The sequence below is a fragment of the Episyrphus balteatus genome, chromosome 2 (assembly GCF_945859705.1).
Source record: "Episyrphus balteatus chromosome 2, idEpiBalt1.1, whole genome shotgun sequence".
Classification (NCBI taxonomy): Eukaryota; Metazoa; Arthropoda; class Insecta; order Diptera; family Syrphidae; genus Episyrphus; species Episyrphus balteatus.
This window is the reverse complement of record NC_079135.1, coordinates 132,560,865-132,579,037: the sequence shown is the minus strand read 5'-3', so window position 1 is coordinate 132,579,037 and position 18,173 is coordinate 132,560,865. Positions and strand designations below refer to the sequence as shown.

The 18,173-nt window shown below is 26.4% G+C and overlaps 1 protein-coding gene across 2 annotated transcripts in view; it reads left to right on the top strand.

Moving 5' to 3' along the window:
• LOC129908648 (irregular chiasm C-roughest protein) overlaps positions 1 to 18,173 on the top strand; it is a 209,882-nt gene that overhangs the window by 121,746 nt on the left and 69,963 nt on the right. The window contains exon 1 of one of the 2 annotated variants that reach the window (XM_055985302.1): positions 6,227 to 6,784. The exons of the other annotated variant lie outside the window; for it this stretch is intronic. The gene's annotated coding sequence lies outside the window, so the exon portion shown is untranslated. Of the gene's footprint in view, positions 1 to 6,226; positions 6,785 to 18,173 lie in introns of those variants that run through there. 2 annotated transcript variants of the gene reach the window in all.

Genomic DNA, 18,173 nt, shown 5'->3' with positions numbered 1-18,173 from the left:
ACTTTTTCAAAACTAATAAGGTTTAACAAGAGTATGTGCATTTTCATCAAGTTTTCTGGTCAGCTCTTTTGTTTAAAATTGATTTAATATAACGTTAGGAATTTGTTTTACTTTAAATTAAGTGGAATTTACTCATTGTGTCAATAAGTCCAACAACAGTGGATTTCCATATTTGTACCCAATTTTAGCCGTATTAGATTTTTGAATAATAAAAACAGACTATTTAGTAAAAGTATCAAAAATGTCGTTTTTTTATCTTTTTTTGGAGAAGAAGAAGAATTTTTTTTTACAATATTTTAATTTTAAATTTTTTTAAAAGGATACATATTGATAGGAAAAAATAATTATCTACAAAAAATTACTTAATACAAATTTTGAAATTCGGCTTGCTTTTCAAGATATAAACAAAAACTCACAAAGTAACAAAAAGAGTCGAAAATTTTGATCGTTATAAATATGGTCATATCTTTATAACTTATTCATAGATTTGGAAGAAAAGTATATTTTTATATTTGCCAGAATACTACACATGAAAAATTTAAAACTATGAGGATTTCAAATATTTTGTTTTTTTCTTTCAGTAAGAAATGTTTTTTGTAAAAAAATTTCTTTAAAAAATCGATTTTTTTAAAAATGTTTTGATGTATTGCACTTAAACATCTGTAGTTACCCAGAAAAGTTATTCAAGTGTTTCTTGCTAATTTATTCAGCTTTCAGGTGTCGGTTCTTCTGTTCAGATTGATCGTTCTCAAGCTATAGCCCGAATAGTATGCTGGGAAAAACAACGACAAAAACTTTGAAAAATCATATCTCGAAAACCTATTCATAAATATATTTTTAATAAGATTTTCGAGTTTTCTGGGCTCAAGTCTATATGAAAAGTATAACGGCACTTGGTGTCAAAAAAATTTCCTCTGCCTATATAATAACCATTTGGTCGAAAGTCTATCCCCTGCATAGTTTTAAGAAAATCGTTCATAACTCAGCATTTTTCTTTTAGAATAAAATTTTTCAACACTTTTTCCACTCTTGTAACAAATTTATTTATCGATTTAAAAAAAATTCAACTCTCTACGACTTACCGTTAAGAAAATAAATATTTTTTACCATGTCATTTTACACCCTTTTACCCTATTTAATTTTAAAAAATCCTTTTTGAGTTCTGACTTTCAGGATAAAAACTTTCAATCTATAGTAGATTTTATCTTAAGTTGGACTTGACGACAAATGTTTTTTCCTTTAAAATGTCATTTAAACAAAACTGCATATTTTTGGGGAATCCAAACTGTGAATGAACCTAACCGAAGACATGTAAATCAGTTAATAAATTCATAACTTTTAAAACAAAATCAATGGTGAAATTCTTCCAAAATTAATTTCAAGTCAAAATTTAATGAAACAATCCGAACCTATCTATCACAAAAAAAAACAAAATTAAAATAATAATAAAAAAAAAAAAATACCAATCCAATCGGAAAGACCGACAAGTCGTTAAGTAGAACAAATTGTGTAGGCTGGCCAACAAATAACAACACACGACGACGATGACTACGACTTTGGACGAGGAACGATGCATGCAACCATTATAGCTTTGTTCATATAGCGAAACAAAAAGACAAAAAAAAGACGCCATCCACCAAACCCAGCAAAAATAATAATCGGCCCAGGAACGTAAATCGTGCGATCGTCATTGCCACACGACGACGACAACGATCGGTGAAAGAATAAGAGCAGAGCAGAGTACAAAAGCTGAGGCCCCGATTCAAGCCGAACAAAGCTTCGTTTCAATTCGGGCACGCGCAATGGCTACTTATCCGGTTCTCCGGTGGGACTCTTCATCTTCAGTCCTCTCAACTACAATCACCATCACTCCAGCTTCAGCTTCCAACGACCTTCATGGCTTCATCATCTCAAGCTGGCATCTTGAATCTTGGCTCTCTGATTGTTTTTTTTTTTCGCCGTCTTCTTTTTTTCTTAATAAGTTACATTAAGCGGATGGAGAAAATGGAAGGAATAAAAAAAAAAAACTAGAGGCAAATAAAATAACACCAAGTCGTCATTTTGCAGAAGCTATAAAGGTTCAACTCTCAAGCCTCAGATGCATTTTAGAAAAAAAGTAAAAAAAAAAAAACCGGATGGATACGTTTTTTCTTCTTCTTTACCACGAACACCACCAAAACACAAACCATCATATGGATATTAATAGATTTATCATGGCTTTGCGAATGCGATATTCACCTTTTCGGATCCATTACGAGGAATGACAAGCTCTTACTGGTAAACAAATGCAAGTAGCAACCCGGGCATCATTGTGAATTGAGGAACTGGCAAAAGAATGTATGTATCTCTGCTGTCGAACGGGGGAATAAGTGCGAGTTCGAACGGGGGAGGCGGGAAGGGCAGGGGCTGTGGGGGGATAGGACAAAAGCAGTCGAGCAGATGCATTCGCATCAAATTGTGAGGATAAAATAAGATTTTTCTTGCTTTGTCAGATGTGTTCTTCGGCTTGTTTTTTTTTTTTTTGTTCTTTCTTAGAAAGCATCTCACAAATAAAAACACACACACATTCAGATTTATATTGTATCCAATGCAAGACTTGATATAACACTTTATTGGCATGTGACTGTGACGCGGGTAGCAAGGACACGCAACGCATCACAGTTTTCCAATTCTAAGTGGAAAATTCAAAGAAATAAAAATCCATCAGTTCAAGAAAAAAAAAACAAGAAAATATTATGTGAAGCTTTATGAGGCTTTGAGTATAAATTGAATGAGATCCTCAGCTTGCTCTACCAGGAATTATGCAACGCACTTAAATAATACAAAATTAATTTCTCGAATTTTTATTTTATTTTTTATTTAACTCAAGAGAGGAGAAAGTCTACATAATGCGACAATGCGAATGTGAAGAAGACAATGTTTTCATACCTGGGGGACATGGCAACACACAAAAAAAAAGATACTTCAAGACAACATGACTTGAATGCGTGATAATTAAATAAAATTAAAAAAAAATACTGCACAAAAAAGTCTCGGAGATAATAAAAAGAATGACTGTCCTGACCCTGTGTCATTATATACGTGATAGGTGGTCATAATTGCATTATATACCTCCTGAGGTCTTCAATACGCAACGCATTTGTTTCGAAGGAAAAGAAAAAAAATTCACCAAACTGCCGGACGAAGCGATTTTAATTAATTTGTTTTTCTTTTCATGTTTAAATATTTTTGTTATGTTACAGCAACAATTTTAAGTTGTAATTTGTCAAGTATTTTACAAATATTTTGTTTTTTAGTTATGAAACAATTTATTTAAATATTTGTAGGAAGCAATAACTGTTTTAATAGATTTTTATTAAATAATTATATTTTTCTGTAATTATCTCAAGAAAATGCACTACAATATGAGCAGACAAAATACTTCCTCCAAAAAGTTACATGAACTCTAGAGAACGTCATATCTGGAAAATGTTTTATAGCCTATAACCAGCGGACAAGTCATACGCTTCCAACGATACCAAATTTTTCAAAATCGGATTAGTAGTTTAAAAGTTATGAGGGAACAAACAAAATCACAATATAGGTACAAAAATTTAAAATATTGAATATTGAATTAAAATTAAAATTAAAATTAAAATTAAAATTAAAATTAAAATTAAAATTAAAATTAAAATTAAAATTAAAATTAAAATTAAAATTAAAATTAAAATTAAAATTAAAATTAAAATTAAAATTAAAATTAAAATTAAAATTAAAATTAAAATTAAAATTAAAATTAAAATTAAAATTAAAATTAAAATTAAAATTAAAATTAAAATTAAAATTAAAATTAAAATTAAAATTAAAATTAAAATTAAAATTAAAATTAAAATTAAAATTAAAATTAAAATTAAAATTAAAATTAAAATTAAAATTAAAATTAAAATTAAAATTAAAATTAAAATTAAAATTAAAATTAAAATTAAAATTAAAATTAAAATTAAAATTAAAATTAAAATTAAAATTAAAATTAAAATTAAAATTAAAATTAAAATTAAAATTAAAATTAAAATTAAAATTAAAATTAAAATTAAAATTAAAATTAAAATTAAAATTAAAATTAAAATTAAAATTAAAATTAAAATTAAAATTAAAATTAAAATTAAAATTAAAATTAAAATTAAAATTAAAATTAAAATTAAAATTAAAATTAAAATTAAAATTAAAATTAAAATTAAAATTAAAATTAAAATTAAAATTAAAATTAAAATTAAAATTAAAATTAAAATTAAAATTAAAATTAAAATTAAAATTAAAATTAAAATTAAAATTAAAATTAAAATTAAAATTAAAATTAAAATTAAAATTAAAATTAAAATTAAAATTAAAATTAAAATTAAAATTAAAATTAAAATTAAAATTAAAATTAAAATTAAAATTAAAATTAAAATTAAAATTAAAATTAAAATTAAAATTAAAATTAAAATTAAAATTAAAATTAAAATTAAAATTAAAATTAAAATTAAAATTAAAATTAAAATTAAAATTAAAATTAAAATTAAAATTAAAATTAAAATTAAAATTAAAATTAAAATTAAAATTAAAATTAAAATTAAAATTAAAATTAAAATTAAAATTAAAATAAAAATAAAAATAAAAATAAAAATAAAAATAAAAATAAAAATAAAAATAAAAATAAAATTAAAAATAAAAATAAAATAAAAATAAAAATAAAAATAAAAATAAAAATAAAAATAAAAATAAAAATAAAAATAAAAATAAAAATAAAAATAAAAATAAAAATAAAAATAAAAATAAAAATAAAAATAAAAATAAAAATAAAAATAAAAATAAAAATAAAAATAAAAATAAAAATAAAAATAAAAATAAAAATAAAAATAAAAATAAAAATAAAAATAAAAATAAAAATAAAAATAAAAATAAAAATAAAAATAAAAATAAAAATAAAAATAAAAATAAAAATAAAAATAAAAATAAAAATAAAAATAAAAATAAAAATAAAAATAAAAATAAAAATAAAAATAAAAATAAAAATAAAAATAAAAATAAAAATAAAAATAAAAATAAAAATAAAAATAAAAATAAAAATAAAAATAAAAATAAAAATAAAAATAAATGTGATTTATTATTTAATTTTTCCGTGAGATAAAGATAGATTATTGTATAACATTTTTCTCTAAATCTTGAAAATGATACGAAAAAAATAAAAATAACTAAACTCTGACTTTACACACATCAAATGTGTATTTCATGTCATAAAACATAAACCCTTTATCTTAAAAATACCACAAAACTACATGATCAATACAAATTATCAAATCATCAATTCACTTCAATCGAAAATCTCTTTAATTTTATTCACACTTATTCTCATAAGATTTTTCGAATACCAAATTAAATCGAAATTAATTCTAAGAGTCAATATTCGTAATTCTTCTCTTTTATCATTCTCCGAACCATATGTTCTCTTTTTCAATGCTCAATGCAATTTCATGCTGCATTTTGGAACTTTTTGTTTATTTTTATCCAAATCACCTCCAGTATTCCAGCAGAAATAGTTTATTTTAGTCATTCATCCAGTTTTATTTCGCTTCCAAAGAGCATTAAAGAGATTTTCTTCCATTGAAGTTGCGCATAATGTAAACAAAAAATGCCCACTCTTTCAATCTGTGGGTTCTCTTTTGTTTTGTATCTTATTTTCTATCTAAAATCTCAAACACTCAACCATGCTTCATTTCGAACCGACCATATGGAATGGATTTATTTTTTTTTTTTTTCATTATTGTTGATTCCAGTGAACTGTTTTCTGTGTTTACCAAGAGTTTACCATCTTCGTCAGAAGCTAGCCAGTCATTCGGTGGATACTTCAGAGTCAAATGGTGCGAAGCAGTTGCAGTGCGTGTGCCGTGCGGATTGTTATTTTGTTATTCAAACTCTGATACTGAGAGTAGTTTTTTTATGTTTTTCTATAATTATTTATAACCTGAAATTAAATTTTTACAAACAAAAAAAAAATCGACTTTGCATTCTATGAATTTAATTAAACAAATACAAAAAAAAAAGAGAAAAACCAGTTTAAAATATAAACAAAAAAATAAACTTAAAAGATTTTTGATGTTTATTTATATTTTTATTAAAAATAAATGCCATTTTTTATGTAAATAAATATTTTCGAATTTATCAAGGTGCAAAACGGATAAATAAATAAATAAATAAAAAACTATTTTTATAAATAATTTCGTATGTTTTTCTTTATAATTAATTGTTAATAAAGGAAGGAATTATTTTTGTTCCATGCGCTCCTTGATGTGTGCTGTATATTGAACCCTTATTGCAGTTAATCGTGTTTGGAATTTTCTTTTCTACCCATTCGTGTGTTTTTTCGTCAAAAGAAACAATTCCAATTAGAAAAGAGGAAAATTAGATTTTTAATTAAAATAAAAATTAAGAAAAAAAAAACGTGATTTAGAAAATTAAAAAAATCGGAAGTGAATACAGAAAGGATAAATTGTACCGTTTAGACGGATATAGCTGAAATACCTAATTAAATGAATGTGTGTTTCCTCTTCCTTTGAGATTTGTTATCTTAAAGTTTTCAAGTTTATTATATCGTTGAGCTTATGCTTTTGATTAAGAATTAACAATCTGTGTGAACATCAACGCTTTAAAAGGATATAACCTATTTTTATTAATATTTTGCATGTGTTTGTGTGTGTGTACCTTATTCGAATTAATGCCGACTGATAAATAAATAGAATTGGATTTTTGATATTTTAGCAAATTGGTAAGTAAATTAGATAGAGATGTATTTTATTTAACAAAAAATATAGTCAATTGTTAGAAAAGCCTTTAAATTAATTTCCATTTCCTTATAACTGAATTTAAAAAGTACCTCTAGTTAAATTCCTAAACCTTTTAGAGTAGAAGATTAGGATTTAAATAAAATTTTTCTCAAATTCATCAACAACAAGTTTGGATATTTTTTCATTTAAAGACTTTTAAAACTCATACCATTGTCTCATGAGGCAGAAAAAAATAGGCAAAAGAATGTCAAGGGTTTTCAATAATGAAAATTCTTTTAAGAATTAACCTGAAATTAATTTAAATGGTTAATTGAAATTTTCTTTCATCTAAATCGTGACCTTTAAAAAGCCTTACCTTACCTAGATACTTTTCTAAGTAAATTGTTGAAATGTGTTGGAATTATCTGATATTGTATAAGAAGCATTGGCATTCTCAGCTTAGTTCTTTTCAGTTTTTCTTTTCTTTTTTTTTAAATTGAAGACATTGTATGATAGAACTGTATAAGACTGTCTACCTTGAATAAATAAGTATAATAAGGGTTTTGCATTTAGTATGGGTGTTCAATTAAGAAGATTCGTTTTTTCTTATAAGCAATCATCAAACTATTGGGCTTGCATTTAAGACCTTTAGCATTTGCAAATTTTGAAGGATTTTAAATGACAGAGAAATAGAAAGGAGGTACATGCATTGAAAATCATTAATTTTCAAGACTAAGTTCTTAAGACTTTAAGACGAGTAGGTATTTTGCTTTTCATCATATATTTTTGCTAGTTCCCAATTCGTTTAATGAATACCTTCCATTATCTTATTGATCAAGAAATATTTTAAGCTTGTTTTTATTATTTTTTTTTTAAATAAGATGCATATTGACATTTTATCACTCAAAAAACTAAACTTTTTCAATATTTAACTTTTGGAAATGTAGGTTGAATATTTAATTCTCTTTCGAGGCTACGTTCCACAGTTTTTAAAATTTTTCATTTTCTCAATACCTTAATAAAGAAAAATATTCTCAAAATTGAATAGATTCCACAAAGATTTTCAAACGATCTCATACCAACTAAACCGTGAAATCTGAGACCTTACTTACGCAAAATGAGGAGTGAACAAGTTCCACATCAATTTACAGGCCAAAAAACTTATTGCTTGTTTTCCATTCAAACATCCTTACTATCAAAATCAAAGAAGTGGATCGTAAAATATCGTGAGGATATTCAGTTTTACTGAAAATGAAATAGTCAAATGAAATCCTGTAGGTACCTGAAAATTTCAGAATTCTAAGTTAAATGTTTTGCTTAAATTTTTTGAAGTTAATTGATCAAGAGGCTTAACTTCGTGGAAATCTTCAAACCCATCTTGGAATCCGTTTTTACAAAAATGACTCGCTCTAGAAGCTAGAACAGCAGTTATCCTCATAATAGTCAGAAAAGTGTAAACCGAGGAAAACGCTAAATTAAGGTTTTGCGCTGTCAAGGCCCATCGTTCATGTTTTTCTAAAAACGACTTTGATAATAGAGCTGCTTATTACTGAGTTGGGGATCACAAGTTTAAAACTCCTTTTATGATAATATTTTGGTTTTTCGAGATTCCTGGTTTGAAATGTGTTTTTTTCTGACAAAAATGAGATTATTTTTTAATCTTGATCTAGTAAAGATATTGAGTGGCCGAATTCAAGTCTAAATTAGCAAAAATTCTAAAAAGAAAATGGAATTGGGTTTCAATATCTCAAATAAACTTAACTTAAATTGGGAGTAGATTCGAAAAAGGACCTTTAAATTCTAATAAGAAGCATTTAGAAAACCCCATCTTGGCTTTTAAACGAATATAACTCGATTAGTTTAAGAAACATTTCACCAAAAATATTATCAATATCTTCTCTGTTATCGATTAATAAGCCTTTGTTATCTACTTAATTCTTCTTAATTTTCTTGGATATTCTAGAATCTCTAAAAAGTTTTGTGTCTTGTAAAATCTTTTTAGATTGTTTTGAATAAGTTCAACTACTTTTTCTTCACAAATCAAATGCTTCCTCATTTTTTCAGCAAATTCAAAACTAAGTTATTCAGATTTTTAGAACGGAGTTAATATCAGTACACAGAAAGGCTAAGTACAACCATTTTGATGAACATTTTCAACAGCACGAGTGCACAATAATTTCTAATACTCCGAACTCAAATCTTACCTCAAAAACTTATAGGTTTTCGAGAACTTTAAGTAAAAGATTTCAATTTCAAATGATGTTTTGAGACCTTGAAGTTCTGAAATGATTTTGACTACAAATTTAGAGTTTACGATATTGCTTACTTTACTTAATCAACCACAACCTTTATTTCTAACTAATAACTACAGAAGTTTTTGGCAATAAACTCGGAATTTGTACTTGACTGATCTTCTTTTTATAATATTCCTTTGGTTTTGCAGGCTTAAATTCAGTTTTTCTTCAACAGAACTTTCGAAGAACTTGCGACAGTAAAAACAAAGAATTTGACCTTGTCCGAACAAAACTCAGAAAACCAAGCTAGAAGCTTTTAAAAATTTCAAAACTTATTTTAATTGAAAATATTCTAGTCCGATACTGGAAGTTTGAAACAGTAAAATCTTTACTCATAGCAAAAAGTTGCGCCGTTGATTCCGAAAGCCCAGAACAACCTCAGTGAATTGATTTCTGCACAGTTTTAGTTTAGATTGGAACAATCTTGTCTTAGTTTATAGCAAACAACAAAAAAAAAAGTTTGCTATTTCTTTATTTAAATTGTTCTAAATTTCGAAACAAATGACCACCCCAGAACTCATTCAATTAACTGTCTAGATGAAATCCCATTTACATCTAGAAGAATGCAAATTCTAAGTAATCACTTTCAATTGATTTTTAAATCAGAAAAAAAAACAAAACTCCTGTCGTAGAATCCGTACACACAACAACTATTACAATGGGGCTGTGGCTGGCGCCATCAAGTCGCTCTCTGATTTAAGTTGTAAAACAAAAAAAAAAAAAACAAATCTGTCAGAGTTGGCTATTAGCATATGTATCTTTAAAGTCCCCCCCAACCGAACTCTTGGTACTAAAATAATGAATAACTAAATTGACTACTAATAAATGTTATTCGTTATCATTGAGGCTATATAAACTGAGCGCGATATATTTTTAACATAAATCATGGAAAAGAGACTTTGGCTATTATAAACATTTCGATTAACATAAATCCATTTATGATCTAGAAACATGTTCTTCAGATACTGGATACTGAAAAACAGCGCCATCTATTGAATTGAGTAGTTGAGAGACAATCTTTATTATTCCATCGAGGTATTAATTAATAATAATTTCTTTTTTTTTTTGTGTGTTCTTTCTTTAAGATGTAAGCAAATACAATACTCCTTTCTAACATTTTCTTCTTCTTCTTTTTGTTGTTGTTATTATAGTCATAGTTTGACAAGATTCGTTTCTAAGCTAAGCAATTTAATAATTAAGACCCGCCGCCGAAGAGATATTAAAGATGATTAAAGAACAAAAAAAAGGGAACAAAATACACATAGAAAATATAGAAATTCAAAACCCATCACATAAATGAAAAACAAGTTTCTTCTAAGAAGAGAGAAAAAAGATACAAAATGTGTTCAGATACAAATAAATTTTAATTAATTCAAAATCCGTTGGATATTCGTTCGAATTGTTGTTTTTGTTTTCTATCATTTTTTTTTGTTTTGTTTTTTGTCTTAAATAATAAAAATAAAACCAACTTCGGTTTAATTAAGAATTCGTTGTTCATGTTCATATTGATGATTATACTGATATCTAAACTACAAATACATACAAAGACAACAGGCCTACATACATATAAAGTAGTTTATGTTGCTGTTGCTCCTGATTAAGTGGCCAGTTAGGAAATTAGGTTCCATTAAAATGGAAAAACAAAAAAAAAATTATTCTAATTGATAGATCACATGGGGGTTATTCAAAATAAAAGAAAAAAAAAAACTCCCACCCGCCTGCCATCATCATTGCATACAGTTTGTTAAAATATAATTGAACATTATTATTTTTAGCGCACTTCAAATAATGTAGGGCTTCATATTCATGTATCTACATTTAGCCAACATAATAATTAAAATAGAAGAAAACAAATTAATAAAGGATTTCGACATGAAAATTTATGAGTTTTTGAATTTATTTTTTATTGTACTCGTGACACTTTGTTTTTTGGTAGTTGAAATTGATGAGAAAAATTATTATTATTTATCATTATAAAAAAAGAGTTTAATTAACCAACATGATAAAAAAACTACATTGTATCTAACATATTTGATAATTAAGCGATTTTTTATTTGATGATTTAGGAATATTATGAATATGAGCTCATGTCAATGTTAGAAAATATTGCTGTGGATGAAGCATTATAGTGTTATTTTACTGAAACAAAAAAAAAAAATAATTTGACAGTTTAACAGAATAATTAATATAGAAAATGTAGAACATATATTTTGGGTGTCAAACCATTCTACTTAAACAGGGGCGGTAAAACAGACGAACACCTAAAATTCAATACTTATTTATTTACTTTAATTTAGAGTGATTTTTTGCAAAAAATAGGCAAGAGTTAAAAATTCCTACTATCAGTAAATATTCATAATAAAGAAATTTATTTTACGCAAGCTTTATAGAAGACTTATATAAGTCTTATAGAAGCTTTAACTTGTGTGCTTTGAATTTTTTTTAACAATATCTTTTATAATATAATCTACGCCTCATCGAACCCTTATAGAAGATTTATAGAAATCGCATAGAAGCTAGGTTTTCCGAATCAATTAGGTACTTATATTATAAAGAGACCTTTAACGGAAGGCTAATAGAAGTTTTATAGGAGCTAGTTTTTCTGGATCACCTATTTTTATCATAAAATCTGCTTTCCAAAATCTTTAGTAGAACCCTATAGTACAGTCAAAAAGATGAAAAAAAAGGGGTAAACCTATAGCACCCTTATAGAAGACCTATAAAGGTCTTATAAAAGCTAATTTTTTGGAATCAATTACTTATATATTACAAAATCTGTTATACGAAAGCCTTATAGAACCCTTATAGAAGAGTTATAAAAGTTCAAAAAAGGCTTTTAACTTGTGTGAATTCAATTTTTCTGTGGCAAACACTTTCATAATTAAATCAGTTCTATGAATGCCTTTTATAACCCATAAAAAAGACTTAGAGATTTTTTATAGAAGAATGTGAGATTAAAAATTTTCCGTATGCACCAATAACTTTTAAAGTAAAAACTGTTTTATGAATGCCTTATCGAACTCTTATTAAAGACTTATAGAAGTTATATAGAAGCTATTTTCAGAATCAACTATTTTCTTATTAAAATTTGCAAATTTTTTGAAGCAATTACTTTTACTATAAAAACAGTTCTATGAATGCCTTATAGAAGACTTACAGAGATCTTATAGAAGCTATAACCTGTGAGATTTCAATTTTTCAGCACCTATAACTTTAATGGTAAAAACTATTCTATGAATACCTTATCGAACCCTTATAGAAGACTTATAGAAGTTTTATAGAAGCTATTTTTTTTGAATCAACTTATTTTATATTAAAATCTCTTCTATAAAATCCTGATAGAACCCTAATAACTTATAGAATTTTTATACTTTTATAATAAAACCATACATGCCTTAGATCTCGAACCTTTATAGAAAACTTATAGAGATGAAAAAATAGATTACCTTTAAACATAAAAATCCAAACTGTCAAATGCCAGGTTTTTTTTTCCAACAAAATTACTTAATTTTCTTTGTAAATGCTTATAAAAACACTTTTTACATTAGCATCTTTCGAAGCTAGATTCCAAAAATTTATTTCAAGAACATTGAACTTATTTAACTTAACTTCCAAGAAAAACTAAGTTTAATCTTGAATATTATATTAAATGCAATTTTCCAAAACAAAAACTTTTTCTCTGTGATATGCATAAGAATTATATTTTTGAAAAACTATAATACTGCGAAAATAGTTTACCCTTAAACAGAGATATACTTCAGTCATATCTAAACTCTTAAAAAACTCAAGTTGCATGCATCTTCTTTCCCCCAAAAAAATACGTTAGCAACACACACTTAACCTAGTACCAAGTTGTAGAAAGGGGAAAACATTATTCGTATACAACAAACTACTTGAGTTCAAAAACCTACTTGCCTAAGAAGAAAGTTTTAACATGAGGGTTTGGAATAAATTTATTATTTGAATATGAATATACTATACTAGTTGGGGTTGGGGTAGGTTTTTTTTTGGTTAAGGGGTATTTTATATACCAACAACAACAAAATAGTAATAACGTTCAGTTTATAGTGAGTCAGCGTGTCTTAAATCCATTAAAATAAGTTTTTTAGATGCGATAAAGTGATGGCGAAAATCGTTATTGTTTTTTATTATATATGTGGAAAAATTTTATGACACATGGACTAATTTTTTTTCTGTTGAAAAGGTTTGAAAAAAAAAAAAGAAACAAATATTTTATTTAAGGAAAGGGTACTTAAGTCTGAAGAATCATTAATAGATTTTTGGACAAGTTCCTCATGATATCATTCTTTGGACCAAAAAATTTGACAATTTACTAATCTTGTTATTTTTCAAGGAAATTCTTGTTAAAACAAAAGATTTATATTTCCTTCCATTGCCATGAGAACGAAACACGATGAGTAACAAACTCTCTGGTTTAAGTCTGTATCCGAAACACTTTTAACATGATTTTTTGTTATCTTTTGATTTATGACTACAAATTGTTTCAACAAAAAAATTAATAGGCTTTTTTCTATAAACTCAGTCAAAGTCACAGTCAACTCAGTCACAAGCCATTGAAATTTTAAAAGATACTAAAATTGATAAAAAAAAATTACGAGTTTAAATTCAAATAAAAAAGCAAAACGAAGTCAAAAAAAACTGGACATTTTTTTGAATTTATGGCAATATCATTAGTTTACATTTTGGTTCATCTATCTTTTTTTTTTTTTAGAGTTTCAAGTTGCCATCATACCAATCACCCATCTCATTATTATGCATCTCTTAAAAATCAGTCATAAAATCGATTTTCTTCAAGTCCCATACGAATTTGTGTATAATAAAATGACTTACTTTGAACTACTTGAAAAACTTAAAATGCACAGTGGCGCCTTTTTTTTAATGATGTCGTTTTAGATCAAAATATAGTAACAAATTTATATAACTCGCTCTTCAATTTAGGAGCAAAGATAAGAATTTTAATATTATTCTTCTTTTTTTCTCCGTCATTATTTTACTCTCGTGTAGTGTGATAGGTGATGATGGCTATTTTTGGGCATCAGACTAGTTTTCAAAAAAATTTGTAATTGAATTAGTTTTTTTTGTTGTTGTTGTTTTTCTTTTATTCAAGATTATTGAAATTTATTTGAATAAGTTATTCAGTTGGACTGATTTGAAATTGATAAAATTCTTATTTTTCCATCAAAAGTGACTATTTAATTATTTTAAACTAGAATACAGTTTGCTTTGAGGATTTTTTTTAAAACTATTTTAAATAGGTACAAATTGAGTTCATTTTGTTAGTATTTTTTAGTTCTGACACGAAAATCAAATGAAAAGCTTTTAACTTTACCCACATCAGGCGTCTGAAATCTTACTTTTCAGCATTTTGTACTGTGTACTTTATTTTGTATATATGTACTCATTAACGCTTTATGTACAAAGTACTGACAGTACTTATTTTTTGAGGTGAGTGTTGCGTGTGTACTGTGGTCAAACTTGTTTTTATAGAGTACAGATTTGAGAAAAGTCTCTGTACATACTTTTATGTGTTGAGTACTTGCTGTAATGTTCATGTTCTAATGCACTTATGTACATAATTCTAATGAATATAATTAGTTCATGTGCATTAAATAAGCAAACCATGTAGAATTGTGCACTTAGTAGGTACATTCAAGTTAGTACTAAATACACTAAAGTTATATTGTACAGAAAAAGTTTGTTATCAGTACAATGTACACTATAAATTGCATTTTTTTGGTAGGAAATCATCCACAAATGTGTTAAAAATAATAGAAGATTAAAAACAAATAGGAGGCATTGACGACATAAAATCCTGCTTGTACACAAACCTTTAAACGTTAGTATCATTATTGTTTTCGAAGAATTTTTTTATAAATTAGAGTACCTACCTATGAGCATGAAGAACAAAATATTGAGACAAAAGGTAATCTGTCCGAAATGCCTAGATCAAAATTAAATACCTAAATCCACTTTAAAACATTTCACCTTTAGGCTGACAAGCATTTTATTGCCTACATTTTTACTAACTCCGAACAATATGGCCTTGAGCAATTATTATTGGTTTTCTTCTTCATTAAAATTTAAAAAAAAACTCTTTTCTACATGTGACTGCTCCTGTATACCAAAAAAAATAAAATTCCTTCTACTACCTTATATGTATTCCTCTGCAATAAAAATAAAAAATAAAATTAAAAAAAAAAACTTTTTGCAATATGGCTGAATTGAAACACAAAGATTTGTAGAATATTTTCTTGTTTTTTTTTTTTTTTTTTGTTTTTTTCTTAATTAGAGGATTTTCTTCGGCAGTTTTATGATACGAATTTATTTCAACCCCATGGAGATGATAATATAAGTTGAAACCAGTGAACCAGGTAATATAGCTCCTGATATGCTCTATATAGCTACTTTATATCTATACTACAAACCTGCTATGATGCTGCTTATTATACGTGTGTACGTGGTAAGGAAGGCATCTTTCTTAAGAGAAAAACGTTGTTGGAGAGATGATACACCACCAGTGTTATAGGTTATGTGGATAAAGATACAGTACAACACCCAGGTGGTGGTTAAGCTAGCAATAAATAAAATGAAATGTTAAATTTATTTGAAGAATTAAAATATCATAGATATAAGATAGAAGGTATACACATATCTACTACAAGCTTTGGAAATGAGACTTTTTTTTCTTCTTCTGTAAGGATTTTATCCTGGGTATATATAAAGAAATTAGGTTTCAAGGAACACGTAGCAACAAGTTCTCTTTTATATAACAATTCTGTGATAAAATTTCATCAAAAAAATAGACTTCCTGCCTTACTCCTTAAAAAAATATCCTTAATTTTAATGATAAAACTTTTAAACCTACGGCACATAAAGCTTGACAAATAAAATAAAAATGTTATTAGCAGAAAATCCACATACATAATAGGATAATAGGGAATTACCAAAATTAAAAAAATAAAATAAACAATATGGGTCTAAGAACCCAACCTTGAGGTATCCTTCTTTGTTCTCTATAACACAGCTGACAACTCTTAAATATGACACAAAACTATTTGTACTGACCTCAAACATAATTTAACAACTAGTTTCGACCGCATGTAATTGAGGCTTTTGTTCACTAAACGAGATTTATATCTCTGATTTTTAACGCCTCCATGGGATTAAACGTTATTAACTTCTGAAGGCTTACAAGTTACAACAACTGACGAACGACTTTATAATAAAATCATTTTCTGTGCGCAAATTCTTTTATAATAATAAAAAATTCTGAATAAATTAAATCTTTTTTTTTTTTTCAAAGTTATGGCGCCATTGTCGGTCGCCAGTCTTGGCGTCAATTTCAAACAATCAAACTTAATATCGACAATGTTAATCTCGGTTTAACATGGTGTCATGTAATTAACGACAAAATCACTTATATTCTCTCTCACAAAACTTTACACAAAAAAAACACATAAATTTATATAAAACTCCACCTGCACATCAACTCTTCGTCTTCTCGGTCATTGATTTGAGAAGCTTTATACAGGGAGTAATTACCAAAGTTCATCGGAGCGGAGGTTTGGTTTGGTTGCGGTATCTAGAGAGATATAATATTGTTCATAATTAATGTCTAACTTATCGAACGCACCCATATCTTGGTAGTGTTCACTTGTTGTTTCTAAAATCTTAACCTAAAGCAATTTTCAAATATCAGAGCAAGCGATTATAATGAGAATGTATATGGATGGGATATAGGATAGACAGATACGACTCTGATAGTCCAGAAAGACTTGTTTAGGTCAGATCAATTTGAGGAAATTTATAGATCGTTGGAAAAAGAAGTCGGATACAGTTTTTTTTTTTTTATTACTGCTTTACTTAAAAATTAAAAAAAAAAAAAAACTCGGATAAGAAAACTGGTTCTTGAGAATGCATTTTCCTATCACGAGAAGAAAAAAAAAAAAGATTGAACAACTTTTATATAATTTTTATACAGATAGATAGATACCTGCCACCTGAAAGAGAGCGGATGCTTAGGTTCAGTTTTTTTTTTGTTTTAATTTGTTTAATTATAACATTTTAATTACCTCATTTAACTATCGTCAACAGGAATCTTGATTAAAAAAGTTGATTTTTGATGAAAGAAAAAAACAAAAAAATCTAACAGAGGCGTGAAGAGATTATACGGGATATGGAAAAGTTATTGGAATCAATGTTGATACTTTGAACTATTTAAAGATAATAAAATCGAAGACAAATGAATGGGTTTTTATTTTTCTTTTCTTTATGTTTTGTAATGTCTTTGACGTGAAAAAAAAGTTTTTTTTTGTAGTAGATTATGTTTTAAGGAAATTTTTTTTTGGAAATTGTTTACGATGTTTTACTATCAATTTTTGAAGACATTACATGATAGTAGATTGGATTATAATTTTTTTTAAAGGCAATGTAGATTGTTTAATGACGTTGATTTTGTATTGAGTTTTAATCAGTGTAACATTTAAGAAAGTAAGACAAGCTTGTAAGACATTTGATGAAATAAATGTTGTTTGATTTAAAAGTGGTATTTACCAGTCATAACATGAAATCACGTTAATTTAAACAGGAGCATCTGTTTTAAATTTATTATTTTTAGTAATAAATGTGTTTTAAGTTAAATAAACATTTAATAATGAGCGGATAATTTAAATCACCTAGGTAATTAATAGGTGAAAACTTAACTTTTGGTTGAAAATCTTACTATTGGCTACAATACATCCCATTCCAAGCTCTCGTGATAGATACAAACGTTTTAAACAGATCGCAAATACTTGATAAAATGTAGAAGCCTTTTTTTACCGACTTACAATTCGTCTGTATATTTTGTGTGTTATGTTTGTTACCTCATAACTTTGGACTAAGTGAACCAATTTTGATAATTCTTTTTGTATTGGAAAGCTGGTGGCTGAAGTTTGGTCTCATTTCAATTTCGTCCAGTTATTGCCATAGAATCTATGAGAAAAACCATAAAACCCAGTTTTGATCCTTGGAAGTCATGGATATCATGTCTTTCATTCATTATTTACAACATGTAAGAATTCTGATACATGCAAAC